Source organism: Mustela lutreola, chromosome 18, assembly GCF_030435805.1.
Source record: "Mustela lutreola isolate mMusLut2 chromosome 18, mMusLut2.pri, whole genome shotgun sequence".
Classification (NCBI taxonomy): domain Eukaryota; kingdom Metazoa; phylum Chordata; class Mammalia; order Carnivora; family Mustelidae; genus Mustela; species Mustela lutreola.
The window spans coordinates 2877636-2901115 of NC_081307.1; the positions used below are offsets into that span (position 1 = coordinate 2877636).

General features: G+C 37.2%; 1 protein-coding gene across 1 annotated transcript in view; it reads right to left on the bottom strand.

Moving 5' to 3' along the window:
- PSD3 (pleckstrin and Sec7 domain containing 3) overlaps nucleotides 1-23480 on the bottom strand; it is a 769411-nt gene that overhangs the window by 690380 nt on the left and 55551 nt on the right. The window contains exon 3 of the mRNA XM_059155883.1: nucleotides 7071-7119. The gene's annotated coding sequence lies outside the window, so the exon portion shown is untranslated. The remainder of the gene's footprint in view (nucleotides 1-7070; nucleotides 7120-23480) is intronic.

The window sequence follows — 23480 nt, forward strand, 5'->3', positions numbered from 1 at the left end:
GCAGAGGTTGATGCTCAAGCATGACTCACACCTATGCCCTGAAAGACACTATTGTCATTTTGCTCCTGGGTGGAGCAGGGATTTGACTCACTCACTGACTCAGTCCACCAGCACACCCTCAAATCTGTTGAAACTTCCACGTGAGAACATTAACTCCAACATAACCCTCTTTCCAGCAAGTAAGTAAATGTAGAGAGAGCCCCCATCTAGGATTGTCTTTTATTATGTAAAATACTGCTTATTCTTAGACCTCTCCACCTCTCTTCCTCTTGTCCCCACCACACCCTGACTACCCAGTTCCCTAACAGCATTTTAAATGCAAAGGGGTCACTCAAGTGTAATTCAACAAACAAGGTATGTATAATATTGTGGCTAAACATTTCAGTTAAATCTATATGCTTGATTACAGATATATAATTCATCTATAAACAAATCATGCTAGGGTGAGTGCAATGTGAGCCTCTATCCCTCTTTCCTAGGGAGATGATAGTTTCACAGCTTGGATGTGAGCAAGCTTCATGCTTTGATTGGATTCTTTATCCTCTGCTAAAGCTCCATGTTTTCGCTATTGCTTCCAGAATCACTTCTTGACATGTTCTGGTTGACATGGTTATGTATGTTACAAGATAATTTTCCTGCCAATTCTTGGTCTTTTAATGTATTACTTTGCTTTCGCCTCTCTTTCAAAAGATGCTGCTCCTTCTCCCCAAATATTCCTTTTTCTTCTCATTTTCCTGGGAATGTCAACATCTGCAGTCCATCAACGTCTGGTCTATGTTTGTTTAGACCTTTCTGTGTTTCCAGAGATTTGTCTGGGACTGGCTCCTTTCATGGACTGAGAGGCTATTTCTCTGCCATGCAGGAAATCTCATTAGTGGGTTGGAGAAAATCAGCATTCAGGCACAGTCACCAGGAAGAGCACTCCATCCCCAGCGCGTGTGTACACACACACACACACACACACACACACACACACACACGAGCATTCCTTACGCTAATTACCATTTCTGCATTTAAAAAAAACACTTCAGAAAGTTCCCCTTAGCACCTTCCCTTCTTAATCCTGTACTGCATCCTCCGGCTGTCCTGAGGTTTGGGACATCTGCAGATAGGAGGGATGGAACGAAACAGACATGCTTGAGTAGAGGAGGTGGGCAGGAGGGAGGCATCTTTGTTTCATCGTCTGGGTAGAATGTTGTTACAGCTTGGGCTGGGATAAGGTTATGATCTTATTGCTTGGGGTAGTGCTTATTCTGAGCTACAGATTTTAGTTTTTCACCTTTCCTAAATTCTTCCAAGTTGGCCAGTTAGAAGTACAATATACCATTTGCAGTAGCCATTTTTTGTTCTATCCTCACCTCTTCACTCTATATTTTGGAATTGCAATTTGTCAAGGAGAACCAATGGCACAAATGTGCCGTATCTCAACAAACATCAACTCTGTTTTCACAATGAAGCTCAGCTTAGGAGAGGAAGATCTTTTTTTTCTTTTTTCTTTTTTTTTTTTTTTTTTAATTTTCAGCTTTTTTTTCCATTTTGTTTTATTTCTTTTCAGGGTTCCAGAATTCATTGTTTATGCACCACACCCAGTGCTCCATGCAATACGTGCCCTCCATAATACCCACCACCAGGCTCATCCAACTCCCATCCCCTTCCCCTCCAGAACCCTCAGTTTGTTTCTCAGAGTCCACGGTCTCTCATGGTTTGTCTCCCCATCTGATTTCCCCCAGCTCACTTCTCCTCTCCATCTCCCAGTGTCTTCCAAGTTATTCCTTATGCTCTACGAGTAAGTGAAGCCATATGACAATTGACTGTCTCTGCTTGACTTATTTCACTCAGCATAATCTCTTCCAGTCCCATGGATGGGACTGGAGGAGGGCAACCTTAATAAGTAACAGGATCTTTTTTTTTTTTTTAAGATTTTATTTATGTATTTAAGATAGAGTGCTCAAGTGGGGGAGGGGCAGAGGAGAGGGAGAAACAAGCTCTCCACTGAGCAGGGAGCCCCACATGGGGCTCAATCCCAGGACCCTGTGATCATGACTCACCTAAGGCAGACACTTAACTGACTGAGCCACCCAGGCACCCGGGTGACAGGATCTTACCAGAAGATCAGGACTGTAGTTTTCATTCTGTCATTTTTTTAGCTGTGTGGCATTAAGAAGGTGATTTAACCTCTCCTGCCTTCCTGTGCATAATCATCTGAAGGCAGAAGGCTAGCTCAAGCCTCATAAGGTCCTTCTTTGTCTAATATCTATGATACAAGCACTTAGTTTAGTTAATTAACTGTTGACCTCATCCTCCCCTCAAAAAAAGAGAAGTACAGGGGCACCTGGGTGACCAGTTGGTTAAGCTTCTGCCTTTGGCTAAGGTCATGATTCTAGGGTCCTGGGATTGAGCCCTGTGAGGAGCTCCTTGCTCAGTGAGGAGTCTGTTTCTCCCTCTCCCTCTGCCTCCTCCCCCTGCCTCCTCCCCCTGCTTGTGCTTACTGTCTCATCAAATAAATAAATAAAATTTTTAAAAAGAGAGTGAGAGAAGTACAAATAAGTGATTACCCAAGTCCCATGAGGTGAAGAAAATTACATTAATGGAAAAGCTTCTATAGGTCAAATGATATAAGTCAGATCAGACAACCCTCCAAACCCTGAGATTCCTTGAATATAATACTTTTAGTTAGAAATAGTAGCATACTAGAGGTGACATGAAATCATGTAAAATGTACTCAGCACAGGGCCTAGAAGATAGTCAAGCACCAAGAAATGAAAGCTTCTAATAGGAAAAAAATGATTTTGTTGTTAACTTTTTGTAGAAAGATCCTCATGTGATGTACATAGTCAAGTGTATTATCTACACTCAAGTGTATTATCAGGCACACACATTTTAATTCAATATTATGTATTATCTCTATGAAATATGCTTCATTTCAATTCCTCATGATTATGGTCTAATTTTACTACAATAAATAGAAAGTTTAGGAATGTGTTTACTCAGAAGACAGGATGGTCTACTAAGAAGAGTGTGGGGTTTCAGGCTATCAGGAGATGTTCCTGGCTACAAAAATTAAGGAACTTGTTGTTAGATATGGTGTGCCACCTTTGAAGCAGGGACAATTTCTGCTATCCTGAGATATCTCTTGACACATAAAGCCTCAACTTATGCCTGACCTAATCCAGGGCATATCTCCCTGCGGAATGCATAATCAAGTCTTATTCACAGTGAAATTTTACCTTTGTTCCTTTACCAGATGGTTGTCTTACAGTGTCAAAAAAATCTTGAAAGCCTTGGTTGGCTTGAGTGGTGCCCAAACTCAAAGGTGCTGAACCTTGAATTTGATCCTGAATCTTTAAAAGCAAAATTCTTTCCCTCTTGGTTGTCATTCTGTCTGCTCTAGTACTGTAAAGTTACACATTCCCTGCCCCAACCAAAATGATCTGCCAAGTTTAGGCTTGGACCTGGCGTGGATGTTAGCCAACAAAGTCAGACCTTTCAGTACATTTGGAGCTCCCACACATAAGCAAGTGGGTTTGGGAGCCTGTTTGCTGCCTTGTGTCTGTAGTATGGGATACAAGGGGCTGAACTGGTACTTATGGGATGCTTGCATTGGTTAAGAGCCATTGCAGCCCTACCAAATCTTTACCTAGAGGATGTATTTCTGTCCTACCTTGTTCTGGTGTTTCCTTTCCATCACCTAGACCACCACCAATTCACTCAATACCTACTAGAATATTCTTTCAGGGCTTGATACTGTCTCTGTAATGACTTCCATCTTCCCAATGTCTGCCCTTTACCCCTACAGACTGTCCTTGGACCAACCCAGATAAACTTTCTAGACGTGGCAGTTACCTGATACCTGATTCATTGCCACAGAAGTTCCCCAAAATGACCTCATCTGGACTAAACCCCTGGACTTGTGAGAGATCTTCATGATCTAACTTACATACCTACCACCTCCTTGCTATCTGCCCTCACCATCTCACTACATGCCCGTTGGTCTTCTTCTTTGTCCCAACTGGGACTTGTTAAATTTGACCCTACTTTTGGTCCTTTGCATTAGCTGAGACTTCCAGCTATGTGTTCTTCCCACCTGATTTTACACGATTTGCTTCTAATCATTCAGATCTCAGCTTACTCATTAACATTTTCAGAAAGATCTTTTTTGATAACCCCAATCTCTTCCACATCACTCATTAAAATCTTTACATAGCATTTGCCACTGATATGCTTGTATTTATTTATTTATTTTCATTATCATGTGCCTCTTTGTCTAAGTCTTGCCCTTTAAACCCCTCCATGCCGTACCATTCAAGCTTCATGAGAGCAGGACCTCTACTTTTTTCACCTCTGCCATGTCCCAGCGCCAAAGGTAGCTCTTAATATATAGGAGTGCCTCAGTAAATGGTTAATAAGTAAATGAATGTTAACTCCATTTTGGGTAGAAGAGAAGGCAGAGACCATCACTTGGCTAATTCCCTCATCTTGGCCACCACATAATCACCTAGGTTCTCATTTTATTTCCCACTGAGTATACCTAACATCTGCAGGTGTAAGCTACAGAGCATAAAATAATTGTTCTGCATTTCATCACAAGAACACCATTGTCCTAATTTTAAAAGGAAATTCAAATATAGTAATAAAATAATGAGACTTCTACTATATACTCGCTTTTTCAACATATTGATCTAATTCCTTCCAACTTTTTAAAATTGGTTTACCACTAATTAAGCAAAACTCACATTTCAGCACATTCTTGTTTCTTTCCCTCTCTGTCCCCACCAGCCCTCTTTTTCCTTGGCCACACCTGAGGACTGCCATGCAGAATTGTGGTGGCACAGAGATACTGGAAGGAGGAGCTGATGGGTCAGGCTAAGATGGGGAGACACCATTTACATGCTCTCCACCTAACTGCAACGGGATTTAATTGTGTCTGACAGGATGGACACAAAATTCCAAGAAACTGAGAATTTTCCTCAGTGAAAACAGTGATAAATGACAAGCTGGGTTGACCTGAGTCAGTGATCGAAAGAAAATCCAAGGCACAACTAGAAATGATGTGGTTTAGCTGAGAACAGCTTGAAAACAATCTGGAAAGCATTTCCTAGGTTGCCATTAGAAAAGGAGCACCTCTGAATAAAAGCAATTTTCAAAAGAGTCTTATCTCACATAGATGTGCTCAACCACATGGCTGTTATTCCAGCCTGCCCTTACACACACACCCAGAGATGGTAGTGACTGTCAAAAGCCAGGCCCTGATATGGAGTATGGATTATATGTGTAGATAATATATAGAGTATGTCTGTAGAACTGGAAACAAGATTTATGAGACTTCAAATAAAATTTAATGCATGCTACTCAAATCCTATTTGTAACAAATAAATTTTGGATTCTATAGAGCATTTCCCTCTTCCTTGGTCCTTATAACAATCTCATATAGCAGGTAGAGCAAATAATATCATCCTTAATTCACCTGAGATAATTGAAACTCAGTGTGGTTAGGAAAATTGCCACAACATCATATATGTTGTCAGGTTCCTTTATAGGTTTAGTACATTCAATTGAATCTAAGAAATGACATTTTTCTAAATGTTAATTTTGAGAAACTTATATTAGCCTAAAAACTTGTCATAAAACTTTGATTTTTACGAAGTCAATGGAGTATATAGGTCTGCCTCATTTTAAATAAAATGAGTAGGTAAGATTCCATATTTTCAGAAAAGAGAAAATTAGAATGGGTGGAAATTGTTCACTTTATAAAAGAAATCTTAATTTATCAAAAGAATGTGACATGACTTATTTAAATAGTTCCTTTAAATGTATAATAGAATATTTTAAGGTATCTTTATTGATGTATGTATACTGGTACATTTTAAGTGATTAAATTTATTGTAAATAGGCAAACTAGAATATGCAATGAATTCCTTTAGATAAATAAGAAAAAGCAAACAACACAAAAATGGACAAAATGTATTGCCACCTGGGTCATGGATGGTGAAGCCTAAAAGTTCAAAAAATATCTGTTTAAAGCCTAAAAGTTCAAAAAACATCTGTTTAGTCCCCATCGTCTTTCCTTCCTACTAGACACATGGTTGTCCAGCCAAGGACTACATTTCCCAGCATCCTCCTAAGGATGCATCTATAAAACTAAGTATTGCTAATGCAACATGAGTGGAAGAAAAGTGTGTAGCTTCTGACTTACATGCCTATAAGAAATTGCTTTCCCCCAAATTCTCTAATCTTCCCTCAAAAGTTGGTATGTGGCAACAACCTAACTAACCACAAAGACAAGGATGATAGCCTAAGTGATGGCAGTATAACAAATGGAAATGTCCCTGAATAACTGCATGCTGCAAGCCACCTTACTAGTCCGGACTACGCAACACAAGATTGCTCTGCAAGGAAGAAATGTCTTTCTTTTTTAAACTACTATATTTGGGTGTAGGGGATATTTGTTATAGCAGCTTGGACTTTATCCTAGCTAATGCAATGTTCAACCTAACCCATAATCTATGAAATGCAAGTTAAAACAAGGTATCACTTCATACTCTAAAGTTTTGGCGATATCTTGTGAAGTAAAAACATCTTGTGATAGTAAAAATTGGCAATATGGAAAAGAAATTGTCATATATTTCTATCAGGAGTATAAATTGACACAACCACTTAGGGAACAATTTGTCAATATTACTAAAGTAGAAAATAACCATCCCCTGAAACTAATTTGTTTCACTTGAGGCATTGTGACTTTACATATTAAGACATATCTAGAGTGGTTATGACATCACTTGTATTCACAAAAATTGGAAACAGCCTAAAAGTCCATTAATAAGAGGATGGATAAATAAGGTGTGATATTTTCATATAATTGAGCACAATCAGCATTTAAAACAAATGAACCACATCTATATGAATCAATATGAATAAACTTCATAAACATAATGTAAGAGAAAAAGAAGCTGAAGGATATGAACAATATGATAGTATTAGGTAAAATTCAAAATATGCAAAGCATAGTTATTGTTTTGACTGCATATATATTGTAACAAAGGTATGAAAATGCAGTCTGAAAGAAAACATACCAGATTCTTGATAGTAGTGTCTCTGGAGAAGGCAGATATGGAGATGAATCTGTGGAGAGAAACGGATTTCTTTTGTGGAAAATGTCATGCAAAAATCGTTAATATTTGTTAATTACGGCTATTGGGTACAATCAGGAAGAGTGAATTTTGTGCATCTCTCCCCAACTCCCCTTTCAATGACACCACCATGATGGCATGAAGCTGGCCACTGTGGAAGTATTTACATCACAGAAATCAGCAAATGTTACAAATCATAACTCCCTCCTGCCCCCCGACTGGAGAGTCAGTTGTTAACATTTGTTTATACCTCTGGATACAATGTATCTTTTAATTAATCTTACTACTTTTTAATGCTTTTTAAATTTTTCAAAATACAAAAAAAATTAATCTAATTTTTCCAGAATTTTTTGTCCACAAAACATCCTGTATCTATGTCTTGCAGGGTGATGAAAAAAAAGTAGCATCTCTAAGAAAGCTATAACCAAACAAGTTTTATTTGACTTTGGAGAAAACGTGGTTTATCTGTGTTGGGAGAAATTCCAGACTTCCTATTTCTTGCATAATCTCAGGAGAAAGTGTCTTCAAGTCATATATGACATCCTCTGTGCAATAAGAAACTTCCTGCCTCTTCTCAAAAAAGATAATGTCTTTCATAACTGTCAGAATCCCTACATTTGCTTCATGAAATTTTAGTTGTTGAATCACAATATTTATTTCTACTTGTGTTAAAATAAATCTGGATTAAAAATGGTTATAATATCACCTTGAAAGTGTATATCATTTGAACAAGCCTATGCACCTATAACCTGAGGTGTAATGTAATCACATTTTCTGAACCCCAGATCAGGATATGTGGTCATACAAATATGGAAGACCATAGGGCAGGATGTTTGACTTCAGTCCTGTCATTAAGATTTTGGGCTTTCTATTGTTCTAACCACTGTACCAGGTAACAAAGACTATTTATTCTTCATTAATCACATAAGAATGTTTTGTCAACCCTAATTCTTGGAATGATTATTTTAAAATAACTTCCAATTTTTTATTAAAAAGTAAAATATATTAAATGTAGAAAACATAGATGTCAAAAAATAACTTAAGTAAAATCATCCATCCCTAATTTCATGACCCAAAGACAATAACCATTAATGGTTCAATAAATAATTTTTCAGCTTATTTTGTGTGTATTTACATTTTCCTTTCAAAATAATATTAGATCTTATACACTGGACTTTTTATTGAGGTATAGTTGGTACACAATGTTACATTAGTTTCAGGTGTACGACACAGTGATTTGACAAGTCTATATTGTATACTCACCACAGTGTAGCTACCATCTGTCACCATACAATGCTATTACAGTATCATTGACTATGATACATTGACTATACTGTACCTTCCATCCCTGTGATTTTTTCATTCCATACATATAAACTGTTTTAATTGGCTTTTTCTACATGAGACCCTATCATTAATTTATTTCAGTCACTTAATTTTCTTCAAATGTGTTATTTTTATAGCTATGTAACATTACATAACTGTAATCAAATTCATAATTGTCTGCAATTATTCCATATGGTAAATAATGATGTGGTCATCATCCTAGTAAATCTTTGCACACATGTCTGTTCCTTTCTTTGGGATAAATCTTAATAATGTAACTCCTGAGTCAAAAATTATGAATATTCTTCAAACGTGTTTTGCTTATTATCTTTATGAAAATGGGTTATTCATGTAAAAACTTTATATCATACACAAAAATACACTTCAAGTATATTAAAGACAAATGTAAAAAGTAAAATTTTGTATCTTAGAGTAGATTAATGAAAATACCTTTTATAACATCAGGTTTGGGAAAAGAAAAATACAATCAACAAAGGTGACATTAAATACTTTTGAGTATACTAAAATGTAAAACTCTTGTATAACAGAAGACACTATAAAAGACAGACTGGGAGAAAATGTCTGCAACCTATAGAATACAAAAGAGTTGGGATCCAGAACATAAGAACACTTAAAAATCAGTAAGAAAAATATAAGCAATAGAAAAATAGAAAATGGGTGGAGAATATGAAAGGCAAATTAAAAAAGGTAAAAAAAAAAGTAAAAAAAAGTTTTAAAAGGTGGGGGGGAATCTGAATGGTTAGTTAATCAACTTAGGAGATGAGCTCAAATTTACTGGTAATAAACAAAATGTAAATTAAACTAACAAACTGGATCATATCCATCAGAGTGGCAAAAATTTTAGAGCCTGACATTAAATTTAACAAGAATGTGATATAACTGCGACTCACATGTTGCCAATGAGAAAGTAAATTGGCTCAAACATATGGATGAGCAATTTGGTTGTATTTATGAAAGCTACAAAGAACCACCTCATTCAAGCTCAAGCCTTTCCCATAGTTTCTCATATCCAGTGACTAACAGAGGTGGGTATATAAACATCTAACCAGTTTGGCCTAAACCCAGATGACTCTGACAGGTCAGACCACAGGTCAACCTGTGTGACTGGTTGAGGCTGATGCAGTTTGACTTCCTCTTCCCTTCCACAGGTACCAAGAGCATTCCCTAATTAACATTCTTCAGGCTGAGCTCTGACTCAGGGTCTGTGTCCTGGGGAATCCAACCTATGAGGTTGTTATCAGGAGTGGGATGACAAAGGTAATACAAGGTTTCAGAAATGAATCACTTGCTACCTGGCTAGTACTAAGGAGCTCCTAATCAGTGGTAAATAAAGCACAAAAAATCCCTGGCCAAACTGGCTACCTATAGTGAATTAAATAGTGTTCTCCCCCATCACAATGTTCATGTCCATCCAGAACCTCAAAAGGTGACCTTATTTGGAAATAAGGTCTTTGACTTTTTGACACCATACACACAAAAAAATTCAAAATGGATGAAAGACCTAATTGTGAGACAGAAAACCATCAAAATCCTAGAGAAGAACACAAGCAGCAACCTCTATGATATCATCCATAGCAACTTCTTACTAGACATGTCTCTGGAGGCAAGGGAAACAAAAGCAGAAATGAACTATTGGGACTTCACCAAGACAAAGAGCTTCTGCCCAGTGAAGGAAATAATCAACAAAACTAAAAGGCAGCTTACAGAATGGGAAAAGATATTTGTAAATGACATATCTGATTGGAGGTTAGTATCCAAAATATATAAAGAACTTCTCAAACTCAACACCAATAAACAAATAATCCAGTTAAGAAATGGGCAGAAGACATGAACATTTTTTCCAAAGAAGACATCCAGATGGCTAACAGGCACATGAAAAGGTGTTCAATATCACTCATCATCAGGGAAACACAAATCAAAGTTACAATGAGATATAACCTCACATCTGTCAATATGGCTAAAATTAACATGGGAAACAACAGACATTGGTGAAAAGAAAAGAGAACCCTCTTACATCGTTGGTGGGAATGCAAGCTGGTGCAGCCACTCTGGAAAATAGTATGGAGGTTCTTCAAAAAGTTAAAAATAAAACTACCCTATGACCCAGCAATTTCACTTCTAGGTATTTAACAAACAATAAAAAAAAATACTGATTTTAAGAGATACATGCAGTCCAGTGTTTACAGCATCATTATCAAGAATAGCCAAATTGCAGAAAGAGACCAGATGTTCATTGACTGATGAATGGATAAAAATGTGGTATGTACTTATATACATACTTACACACACACACACACACACACACACACACACACACACACACACATTGTGGAATATTATGCAGCCATCGAAAAGAATGAAATCCTGTCATTTGCAATGAGATGGATGGAAATAGAGTGCATTATGCGAAGTGAAATAAGTCAGTCAGAGAAAAACAAATACCATATTATTTCACTCATATGTGGAATTTAAGAAACAATACAGATGATCACAGGGGAAAGAAAAAAAAGGAGAGGGAGGCAAACTATAAGAGAGGCAGGTAACTATAGAGAACGAACTGAGAATCGATGGAGAGAGGTGGGTGTGGAGTGGGCTAAATGGGTGTGGGTATTAAGGAGTACACTTGTTATCATGAGCACTGGGTGTTACATGTTAATATTACCCTAACAATTAACTAGTGAGAATTTAAATAAAGACTTGAAACATTAAAACATTTTTTTAAAAAGACAATAGGGTCTTTGAAGATGTAATTAGCTAAGGATTTCAAGATATAATTATCTTAGATTTAGGATTGCTTTAAATCCAATGACTGACATCCTTATGAGAAAAGGGGAAACGAGAAGACAGGGAGAAATAAGGAAGTTGGAGGCATAAAGTATGAAGTCATAAAGCCGTAAGCCAAGAGATTTCAGGAGCCACCAGACACATAAGGAAGAATTCTCCCCTGAAGCACTCAGAAGAAGCATGGCTTGACTGATACCTTGATTTCAGACTTGCAGCCTTCAGAACTATGAGCCAGTAAATTTCTGTTGTTTAAGCCATCCAGTTTATTATGACAGCCATAGGAAACTAATATTTGGTCTGATTGTTAAAACTTTCACCAGGAGCAAATTGAAATGGTATACCAGTGGGAAGACATGCAGTGGCTGGTATAAAGTACCAGATGTGTCCACAGTTTGGAAAGTTGTAACTATAATGTAATTCAGTAGCTATTAATAAGATAGGTTGACACTCTGGAAAAGATAAGGGAAACCTGGAAGCAATTTACAGGCAAATGAGAGCCAAATGTGGAGGCAAGCGGACCATTTTGAAGCATACCATACAATAGGGTCTCAAATGCTAGATAGAGAAAATAGAGAAAGGAGGTTACCAGGCTTAGGAACTAATTGTGAGAACAGCAGACCTCCAAAAAAGATGAAACTTCCAGCCAAGGACATCTGAGTTGATTTCAGCTTCTCTTTCAGTCTTCAAATTCCTAACTCTCTGAACCCTCTGGGGCTATAGAAGTGGGCTACCCCCTCCCTATTAATAGCAGTGTGCCCCCTTACTTGAAGAGAGTGTTGAGACCTCCACTCACAGGGTATGTATCCCCATCAAAACCTAACCCTTCCTCACCTATTTACCTCAGCCTATAAGTAGGGTTAAGATCACATCCCATATGGTGAGAATAGAGTGTGAGGCCACATCCTTCCCTTTCCTGTGAGAATGGTTCCTGACAGCATACCCAATAAACCTCCTGGGAGTCCATTTTTATCTCAAGACCTCTTCTGGGAAATTCTACCCGAGACAATAAGGATTGTCACTTATCCCAGGGTTTGGTTATTTGCATACAACTTCATGTTTTTAAATAAGTTTCAATATATTAAAAGAGGAAATTGGGAAGCAAGGGTGATGAAACTAGTATCTTTAACTTTGTCCACAGTAGATCTGACAGCTCTGAAATCTCCATAAATTGTTCTAAATTCTCTGGCCTTCCAGTAAGTTCTATTAATGAATTTAAGAACAGTTGACCTGTAATAGCTCTACACAAGCTTACAATTTGCTAACAGAAAGACTGCCTGAAACTAAAAGCAGGCTTTGCACACAACAGCCTTCGTGCATATTGGAAACAAAGGCCTCTAAAGGGATTTCAGGTTTAGAAAGTCACATTCATGCTTGGAAATTTATGGGTTTAGCATTTTCCATTAGGCTATTTCATATCTTTAAGTTTTAGATCAGAGGATTGAGAATACACAGGCATGGTCATGGAACATTAACTGGAAATAATGAAGCTCTCTCGAGTACCTCTGTGCCATTCCAAGGGAGATGCTTGATTTAAAGTCCATGCAAAGTCCACTCTGCCTTTCCAAATTAAATTATTTGAGACTAAATGTGAAGAGTTAAATAATTCTTAATACAACAGAAAACAAATTCTCATGGTGATATGACCCAGAGGAGAATTGGCAGTGATGCTTCTTCTTTAAGTTGAAAGGCATTGATGACCTTGAATTTCAGTTAAGAGCTCTTTCTAGAGCTCTACCTCAGTGAGAGCAGACATTGTTCCAGGGGCTTCCACTCAAGCCACAACTGAATCGTGGCTCACCCAGTTGTTGAAGGCTCATTCAAGTGTAACTGGTACACAAAAAGAGGAAGTGGGGTTCATGTTTGTTTAAGAAGGTCGTCTCAGCCAGTGCTAATATAATTTCCTTTGCTGGCAAAATGAACAGAGAAGTCAAGATATGTGAAGTAATAGTCTTCAGCACTCAGTCTAGCATCTTATTACACTTAAAGCAGTGCAGATGCATTGGCATGAAAGGAGTAAAGTTTAAGAGCTAGGCCAAAAGCACTTCATTCTATGAAACCATCATGAAAGCCAAAAAAAAAAAAAAAAAAGACAACCATAGAACAGAAGAAAATATTTGCAAATCACTTATTGGATGAGGGACTGAAAACCAGAATATATAAAGAACTCTAAGAATTCCATAGTAAAGAAACAAATAATCTAATTAAAAATGAGCAACATCTTTCAGTAGATTTTTCTTCAGAATAGATATATGAATGGACAGTAAACACAGGAAAAGGTATTCAACATCATTAGTCACTTAGAAAATGCACAACAAAACCACAATGAGCTATCACTAGGATGTCAGAATCAAGAAGACAGATATAACAAATGTTGGTGAGGATGTGGAAAAATTGGGAACCCTATACATTGCTGATTAAAATATAAAATGGTGCTGTGGCTTTAGAAAACATTTTGGTGGTTCTTCAAAAAGTTGATGTAATTACCATTTGACCATCAACTCTACTCCTTCATATGTACCCAAGAGAAATGAAAACATACGTCCACACAAAAACCTATACACAGAGTGCCTGGGTGGCTCGGTGGGTTAAGCCTCTGCCTTTGGCTCAGGTCATGGTTTCAGGGCCCTGGGATTGAGGCCCGCACTGGGCTCTCTGCTCTTCAGGGAGCCTGCTTCCCCCTCTCTCTGCCTGCCTCTCTGCCTACTTGTGACCTCTCTCTCTGTCAAATGAATAAATAAAATCTTTAAAGAAAAAAGTTCTTTTTAAAAAAAAAAAAAACTATACACAAATGTTTATAATAATCAAAAAGTAAAAACAACCTAAATGTTCATTAACTGATAAACAGATAAACAAAATGTAGTATATCCACACAATGGAATACTATTCAGCCATGAAAAATTACGAAGTACTGATATAGCATGCACAAACCTTGAAAACAGATGCTAGGTGGAAGAAAGCCGTTGTATAAACATACCATATGATTCAATTTCTATGAAATGTTCAGAGTGAGCAAATCTAATAAGACAGAAAGTAGGTCAGTAGTTGCCTAAGGTTAGGGGTTGGGTCATAAGCAGAGAATGCTAATCAGTACCTGTTTCTTTTTGAGAAGGAAAATTCTCTAAATTTAGAATGTGATGATGGTCACACACATCTTTCAATATATTAAAACCACTGAATTGAATTATATACTTTTTTCTTAAAGATTTTATTTATTTATTTGACAGAGAGAAATCACAAGCAGACGGAGAGGCAGGTAGAGAGAGAGGAAGGGAAGCAGGCTCCCCTGCTGAGCAGAGAGCCCGATGCGGGACTCGATCCCAGGACCCTGAGATCATGACCTGAGCCGAAGGCAGCGGCTTAACCCACTGAGCCACCCAGACGCCCGAATTATATACTTTAAATAGGTGAATTTTATGATATGCAAAATTATATCTCAAAAAGACAAAAAACCTTATAAATTTACTTCATTAATTCTTCATTAATTCATTAATTCTTCACTTAGTGAACTTCATTAAGACTGCTCTATCCATTTTTTCCTCTAGGCCTAGGTCAGAAATAGAAAGGAACTTTTCATTCTTAGTCTCCTGGGGGAAAACCTGCATGTTATTCTATAGCTTATCTGAATTTTACTTCATCTATGTATATTTTTCATCCAGGCTAGAGCTATATACAACAACTTCCTAACTAGAAAGTATATAAGGATGGAAAATTAATGTGAAAGAGCTTTTTGAATGCACTTACTTAGCGTGGTGATACTATTGTCATAATACTGGAGATCTGTGCAACTGCTTATTTTCCATTCTGTATCCTTCACTATCTTTGTTGTGAATTATATTATTTTTCGGTAAACATTTTGTCACTTCTGAACCTGTCCCACCTAGGAGAAGTGTATTTCCCAGTGAAGCTGGGTTTGCTTGGGTGACTGGCTTTGGCATAGTAGAGTGGCAAGTAGTGACTCCTACTTCCAAATAGATGTTTGAAGAAGCTTCTGGATTTTCTGCCAACCTTCTTCTAACTATCCAACAATAGAAGTGAGCATTCCAGACAAAATGCATCTCTTTCAGGTGAGTCCCAGAGGAAGGTCACATGGAGCAGAACTGAAGTGAACATCAGCCCAAAGCACGATTACCTGACAGGCCTGAACTTTAAGAGAGAAATAAATGTTTGTATTCCACTGGCTCTTTTGTTTTACACATCTTATCATGGTGAAAGCTGACTAATGCAATTATCATTTTATTCATTGAAAAAACATATTTTGAGCACTACCATGCATTAGATTCTGTGGTTATTTTCTAATATATAAAACTTGGTCTCTTTCATAGTTGAGCCCCTTAGAGACTAGAAGGTAAAATACAAAAGGACACAATAAACAAAATACAAAATATGTAGTGAGTGACATGACAGATATAAAACATAGTAAGAGGTTTTGAGCAGAAAGATATTCTTTCTGCTTTTTTAAAGTTTTTTTTCTTTTTCTTTTTTTCTTTTTTCTTTTTCTTTTTTTTTTTTTTTTTTTTTTGGAGAGAGAGAGCACAAGCAGGGGAGAGGCAGAGGGGGAGAGAGAGAGAGAAACAGACTCTCTGTTGAACAGGGAGCCTGATGTGGGGCTTGATCCCAGGACCCTGGGACTATGACCTGAGCTGAAGGCAGACACTTAACCAACTGAGCCACCCAGCACCCCTGAAAGAGATTATTTCTGACTCAGACGGATCACAGAGCTTCTTGCAAGAGGTGGTATTTCCATAATCAGTTATTTTAGAAGATGAAAATCCAATTGTATATGGATTGAAAGTAAAAGATATTATGAAGATATTATGTTAAATTGTATATATGTACAATTATATATATATATATTATATCATATATATCCAATTGTATATATACAATCCAATAAATTGGTGAAGGTAATTTAATATGCTGATTTAATATCACAGAATGAACCCTAATACACTATAGATTTCCAGTTGTGTACAAATGTTTTCTTTTTAATTTTTTTGTAGGTAAACTAATTTCTCTTTCATTTTCTTTCTTTCTTCACTCTCTCATTCAATTATTTAAAGCACACTCAAACCACAGAGCACATCCAGAGTGAGGTAATTACTTTTCCCTGAGCACAGATGTGCTTCACAGTGAAAACATAAATCAAGTTCACTTACATGGAGTGTAACACTTACAAGTTCACTTGAGGGAAGAGCTCAGAGGAGAGGTGGGACCATTAGAAAGCTGTCTCCACTGATTTTAATATTGGAAGAGGCCATTACTACTTTAATCCCACTCCATCATTATCCTGGTGAGGAACACAGGTACAGAAAAGCTGAGAGACTCATTCAACCACACAGCTTGTTAAGTGGCAGCCATGGGACTGGGGAGTAGGCCTCTTGATTCTTGATTCTGTTCTTATATGTATTGGTCATAACCCCAGTCAGATTTTTTTTTACCTTGCCTATGGTGAGTTCAAGCTAAAAACTGAATGTAAAAGTAGTTTGGGGGCACAAGTACCTATAGATTCTGGACAGTTTACATACGCCTGGACCAAAGAGGACACTTGTGACTTCACAAGGGTGGACCACAGTCATACAGGCATAAGGGCCCACTGTGGCCAGAACTTACGAATTTTTTCAAGATTAGATAATGTTCTGAGACAAGATTATTGAGTGGGGAAGACCTTTACAAATAGAGGGGATAGTGTAGATAGAAACAAAGAAATGGGGACATGCACTTAAAGAAAAGCCGGTGGTCTTATTTGAGGGCATATGAAAAGTGTCTCTTAGTTGAGATAGGAGTGTGGGTCCTATAGCCCATACTGAAATAGCAATGAATTCACTCATGCAAGCACCAGGGTGCAGAGAAGTCCACACCCAAGGACTAAACAAATTGCTCTTCTCATTAGGTGCCACTGTAGGACAGAGAACAACTAGAGCTCTTGTACTTTCCCCAAATGCTAGGTCTGCCCTGACTGTGATGCTAGACAAGACTCTGGAATTTACATCATCTTTCAAAGTGGAAGAAGTGGGTAGGGAAAATTCGAAAACAACTTATGGCAATAGGTTTACTTGGAACTGACTATACTTTTTAAAAATATTCTCTTTTGATTTTTTATTTTAAGCCCACTATAGTTAATATACAGGGTTCTATTAGTTTCAGAGGTACTTTACAGTGACTTAACAATTTCATACAACAGCCTCTGTTCATCACAAGTGTACTCCCCAATCCCTATCACCTATTTCACCCATGCCCCCAGCCACCTCTCCTCTGGTAACCATCAGTTTGTTCTCTATAGGTAAGAGTCTGTTAAGGTAGAGGAAGGTGCAGTAGAAGAGTAGAAGGACTCTACGCTTATCTTGTCCCATGAACACTACTAGATAATGATCATATCATCCTAAATAACCCAGAAATCAACCTGAAGATTGACAGAACAAACTCCACAACTAAAGGGAGAGAAGAGGCAATGCTGAAGAAAGTAGGAAGTGTGGAGATATAGTTTAGAAGAGAAATGGATCTTGAGCTCTGCAGAGAGGAGAGAGCCATGATCACAGAGAAGGGCAAGAGAGAGAAGAGCACACAGGGGAACACACAAAGAGAACATTTTCTCAAAGCGATTGGCTTGGAAAATGAGAGGGGCTGAATTATATGAGCTAATGCAACCAGTGGAGCTTAAATCCTGAAGTTTTAAAGGTCAGTGGGATTGGCTTGGATAGAGCATGGAGGGCACTGCCCAACTCCTAAAGAAAAGGCAGACAAACAACCACAGTTGTACAGCATGGAAATAGCAAATTGAAGAGCACCTAGGGCATGAAGTGGAGAGATTATTTACTCTTTGTAAGAGGCAGCATTCATAGAGACACTATTCCAGGGAGAAAGAAGCTGGCCAGTGCCATTTCTCTCCCTGGCTTCTCAGCACAAACACAGAACCACCTGTGCGAAGCAGTGCAGGGCTGTCACTGGCTGCCTAACTTCCTTACACCAAGTGCCACACCTCTGCACTCTGGTGGGACTTCCCTTCTGAGAAAAGCTTGCTGCAATCCCAGTGCAGTGGTCCCCTTCCACAGAAGACTAGCAGAAACCCCTGTCCACACCATGGCTCCTGACCAAGCATTCTACAGGGCTTCAGTTCTATTGAAAGGAATACTAGGCCTCATTCCATGAGTAAACCAGAGCACGTCTAGTCAAAACTCACCACATTTAGGCCAGGGACCAAACACTGCCCACTACAGGCAAGGAAAGCCTCTGCAGACAACTGGTCAGAAGGATATAGTAACCAAAACATAACACCACAGCTCATACAGCACACACTGGAGACACTCCCTGAAGTGCCAAGCCCTGGGCACAATATGACCTTTCCTTCATAAGGCCATTATCTTTAAGCAGGTGACATAACTGGCTTTTCTAAGAAGAAGGAAAAGACTTAGACAAAATGAGAAGATGAAGGAATTTATACTAAATGAAAGAACAAGGTAAGGTCATCGCCAGAGATGTAAGTAACAGACTAAGTAATGAGCCTAATGGAGTTGTTTTGTTTTGTTTTGTTTTCATTTTTGTTTTTGGGGAGGGAGTGGGGAGGGAGGGAGACAATCCCAAGCAGGCTCGATGCCCAATGCAGAACAACACAGGGCTTACTCTCACTGTAAGTCTCACACTGAAACTACAACCTAAGCCAAAATCAAGAATCAGACGCTCAACTGACTGAGCCATCCAGGCACCCTGATGCCTGATGGGTAATTTAAAGCAATCCTCATAAAGACACACACTGGGCTTGAGAAAGAAATAAAAAACATCAGTGAGACCCTTACAACAGAGAAAAAAGAGTTAAAAAGAATTGCTAAGAGATGAAGAGTATAATAAACAAGATAAAGACACCCTTGATGAAGAGCAGGCTGGAAGAAGTAGAGGAACTAATTAGTGACATAGCGGATAAAATAATGAAAAAGAATGAAGCTGAGTAAAAGAAAGAAAGAATTATGCAACACAAGAATAGACAGAGAATTCAGTTAACTCCATCAAATGTAAAAACATTTGTATTATAAGAGTCACAGAAAAAGAGAAAGAAAAGGGGACAGAAAATTTATTTGAGTTAATAATAGCTGAAAACTTCCCTAACCTGGGAAAGGAAACAGATGTTCAGCTCCAGGAGGCACAGAGAACTCCTATCAAAATCAACAGAAGCAGGCCAACACCAAGACATATTGTAATTAAACCTGCAAAATATAATGATAAGAAAAAATTCTAAAAGCAGCAAGACAAAAGAAGTCCTTAACTTATGAGAGAAAACCCATAAGGTTACCTGAAGATTTCTCAATAGAAACATGGCAGGCCAGAAAGGAGTGGCATGATATATTCAACATGTTAAATGAGAAAAAGTATGCAGCCAAGAATATTCTATCCAGCCAAGAATATTCTATCATTCAGAATAGAAGGAGAAATAAAGAGTTTATACAAACAAAACTTAAAAGAGTTCATAACCACTAAATCAGCCTTGTAAGAAATATTAAAGGAGATTCTTTGAGTGGAAAAAAAGAGACCAAAAGTGACAAAGACAAGAAAGGATCAGAGAAAATCTCCAGAAATAATTACAAAACAAGTAATTAAATGACAATAAATAATATCTATCAACAACTACTTTGAATATAAATGGACTAAATGCTCCAATCAAAAGATATAGGTTGTCAGAATCAGTTAAAAAACAAGACCCACCTAAATGTTGCCTACAGAACTCATTTTAGACCTGAAGACAACTGAAGATAAAAGGTGTGGGAATGGAGAAATATTTATCATGTAAATGGATGTCAAAAGAAAGCCAGAGCAGCAATATTTATATCAGACAAACTGGATTTTAAAACAAAGACTGTAAATGGAGATAAAAAGGGACAATCCAACAAGAAGATATAACAACTGCAAATATTTATACCTCCAACATGGGAGCACTAAAATATATTAAAAAATTAATAACAAACATACAGTAATTCACTGATAATAATAGAATAATATTAGGGGACTGTAACACCCCACTTCCATCAATGGACAGTTCATTTAAGAAGAAAATCAACAAGGAAACAATGGTTTGAATGACACACTGGACTAGACAGACTTAACAGATATACTCAGAACATTCCATCCTAAAACATTCAAGGGCACATGGAACATCCTCCAGAATAGATCATATATTAGGTCACAAAACAGGCCTCAAAAATGCAAAAATACTGAAGTCATACCATGCATCATTTTTAAAAAGATTTATTTATTTATTTATTTTAGAGAACAAGATGGGGGAGGGGCAAAGGGAGAGGGAGAGAGAGTCTTAAGCAGATTCCACACTAAGTGTGGTGTCTGAAGCAATCCCATGACCCTGAGGTCATGACCTGAGCTGAAATCAAGAGCTGGCTACCCAACTGACTGAGCCACATACGTACCCTACCATGCACCATTTCTGACCACAACACTATGAAACTAGAAGTCAACCACAAGAAAAAATCTAGAAAGACCATGAATACATGGGAGTTAAACAACATGTTACTAAAAGATAAATGGGTCAACCAGGAAATCAAAGAAGAAATTTAAAAAACACATGGAAAGAAATGAAAATGAAAACACAACAGTCCAGAACCTTTGGGATGCATCAGAAGCAGTGTAAAGGGGGAGGCTTATAGCAATACAGGCCTACCTCAAGAAGCAAGAAAAATCTTAAATAAACAACTTACCTTTACACCTAAAGAAGCTAAAAGAAGAACAACAAATGAAGCCTAAAGCCAGGAGAAGGAAGGAAATAATAAAGATTAGAACAGAAAAAAATCATAAACAAACAAACAAAACCCAATAGAACAGATCAATGAATCCAGGAATTGGTTCTTTGAAAAAATTAATAAAATTGAAAAACCTCTAGGGAGACTTATCAAAAAGAAAAGAGAAAGGCCCAAATAAATAAAATCACATATGAGAGAAGAGAAATAAAAACCAATACCACAGAAATAGAAACAATTATAAGAGAATATTGTGAAAAACTATATGCCAACAAATTGGATAACCTGGATGAAATGGATAAATTCCTAGAAACATATAAACTACCAAAACTGAAATGGGAAAAAACAAAATTTAAAAGGCTGATAACTAGCAAAGGAATTGAATCAGTAATCAAAAAATTCCCAACAAACAAAAATCCAGGGCCAGATGGCTTTACAGGAGAATTGTACCAAACATTTAAAGAAGAGTTAATACCTATTCTTCTCAAACTACTCCAAAAAATAGAAAAGGAAGGAAAACTTCCAAATTCATTCTTTGAGGCCAGGATTACCCTGATACCAAAATCAGATAAAGACACCACTAAAATGGAGAACTACAGGTCAATATCTCTGATGAACATAGGTGCAAAAATCCTCAGTAAAATACTAGCAGACCAAATTCAGCAATACTTTAAAAGAATCATTCACCATGATCATGTGGGATTTATTGCTGTGTTGTAAGAGTAGTTCAGCACTGGCAATCAATCAACATGATACACCATATCAATATCTAAAAAAGGATAAGAACCATATGATCATTTCAATAAATACAGGAAAAGCACTTGACAAAGTACAAACAGCTTCATGACAAAAACCCTTAATGAGGTAGGGTTAGAGGAAACATACCTCAACACCATAAAAGCCATCTATTTAAAAAAAAAAACACACGGCTAATACATCCTCAAATGGGGAAAAACAGAGCTTTTACCCTACAGTCAGAAATAAAACAGAAATGTCCATTCTCACCACTATTATTTAACACATACTGGAATTCCTAGCCATAGCAATCAGACAAGAAAAAATAAAAGGCATACAAAATTGGTAAGGAAGAAGTCAAACTTATACTACTTGCAGATGACATGATATTCTATAAAGAAAACCCTAGATTCCATCAAAAGCTACTAAATGAATTCAGTAAAGTTCCAGGATATAAAATCCATACACAGAAATCTGTTGCATTCTTATACACCAATAATGAAGCAGCAGAAAGAGAAATCAAAGACTCAATCCCATTTTCAAATGCACAGAAAACATTAAGATACCTAAAAATAAACTTAACCAAAGAGGTGAAAGATCTATATTTTGAAAACTATTAAACACTGATGAAAGAAATTGAAGAGGACACAAAGAAATGGGAAAACATTCCATGTTCATGGATTGGAAGAAGAAATATTGTTAAAATATCTATACTTCCGAAAGGAATCTACACATTAAGTACAACCCCATCAGAATACCACCAGCATTTTTCACAGAGCTAGAACAAACAATCCTAAAATTTGAATAAACCCAAAAGACCACAAATAGCCAAAGCAACTTTGAAAAAGCAAAGCAAAGCTGGATTCGTCAAAATTCCGGACTTCAGATTATGTTACAAAGCTGTAGTGATCAAAACAGTATGGTACTAGCACCAAAATAGACACATAAATCAATGGAGCAGAATAGAGTGTCCACAAATAAAGCCAGAACTCTATGGTCAACAAAGCATGAAAGAATATCCAATAGGAAAAAAAAACTCTTTTTAACATATGGTGTTGGGAAAACTGGATAGCCACATGCAGAAGAATGAAACTGGCCCATTTTCTCTCACCATACATAAAAATAAACTCAAAATGGATGAAAGACCTAAATGTGAGACCTGAAAACATAAAAGTACTTGAAGAAAAGCACACACAATAATTTCTCTAGATTTGACCAAAGCAACATTTTTCTAGATAGGTTTCCTGAAACAAGGGCAACAAAAGCAAAAATAAAGGATTGGCACTACACCAAATAAAAAGCTTCTGAACAGAGAAGGAAATAATCAACAAAACTAACAGGAATATGATAAGAAATTTGCAAATAACATGTCTGGTAAAGGGTTAGTATCCAAAATATAAAATAACTTATAGAACTCAACACACCAAAAATTAAAAATCCAATTACAAATGGGCAGAAGACACGAATAGACATTTCCCCAAAGAAGATATCCAGATGCCAACAGATACATAAAAAGATGCTTAATATCACTCATCATCAGGGAAATGCAAATCAATACTAAAATCAACACAGGAAACAACAGGTGTTGGCAAGGATGCAGAGAAAGGGGAACTGTCTAACACTGTTGATAGGAATGCAGCCACTGTGGAAATAGTATGGCGCTCCCTCAAAAAGTTACAAATAGAACTACTCTGGGACTCATCAATCCCACTACTGGATATTTACCCAAAGAATACAAAAATATTAATTTAAA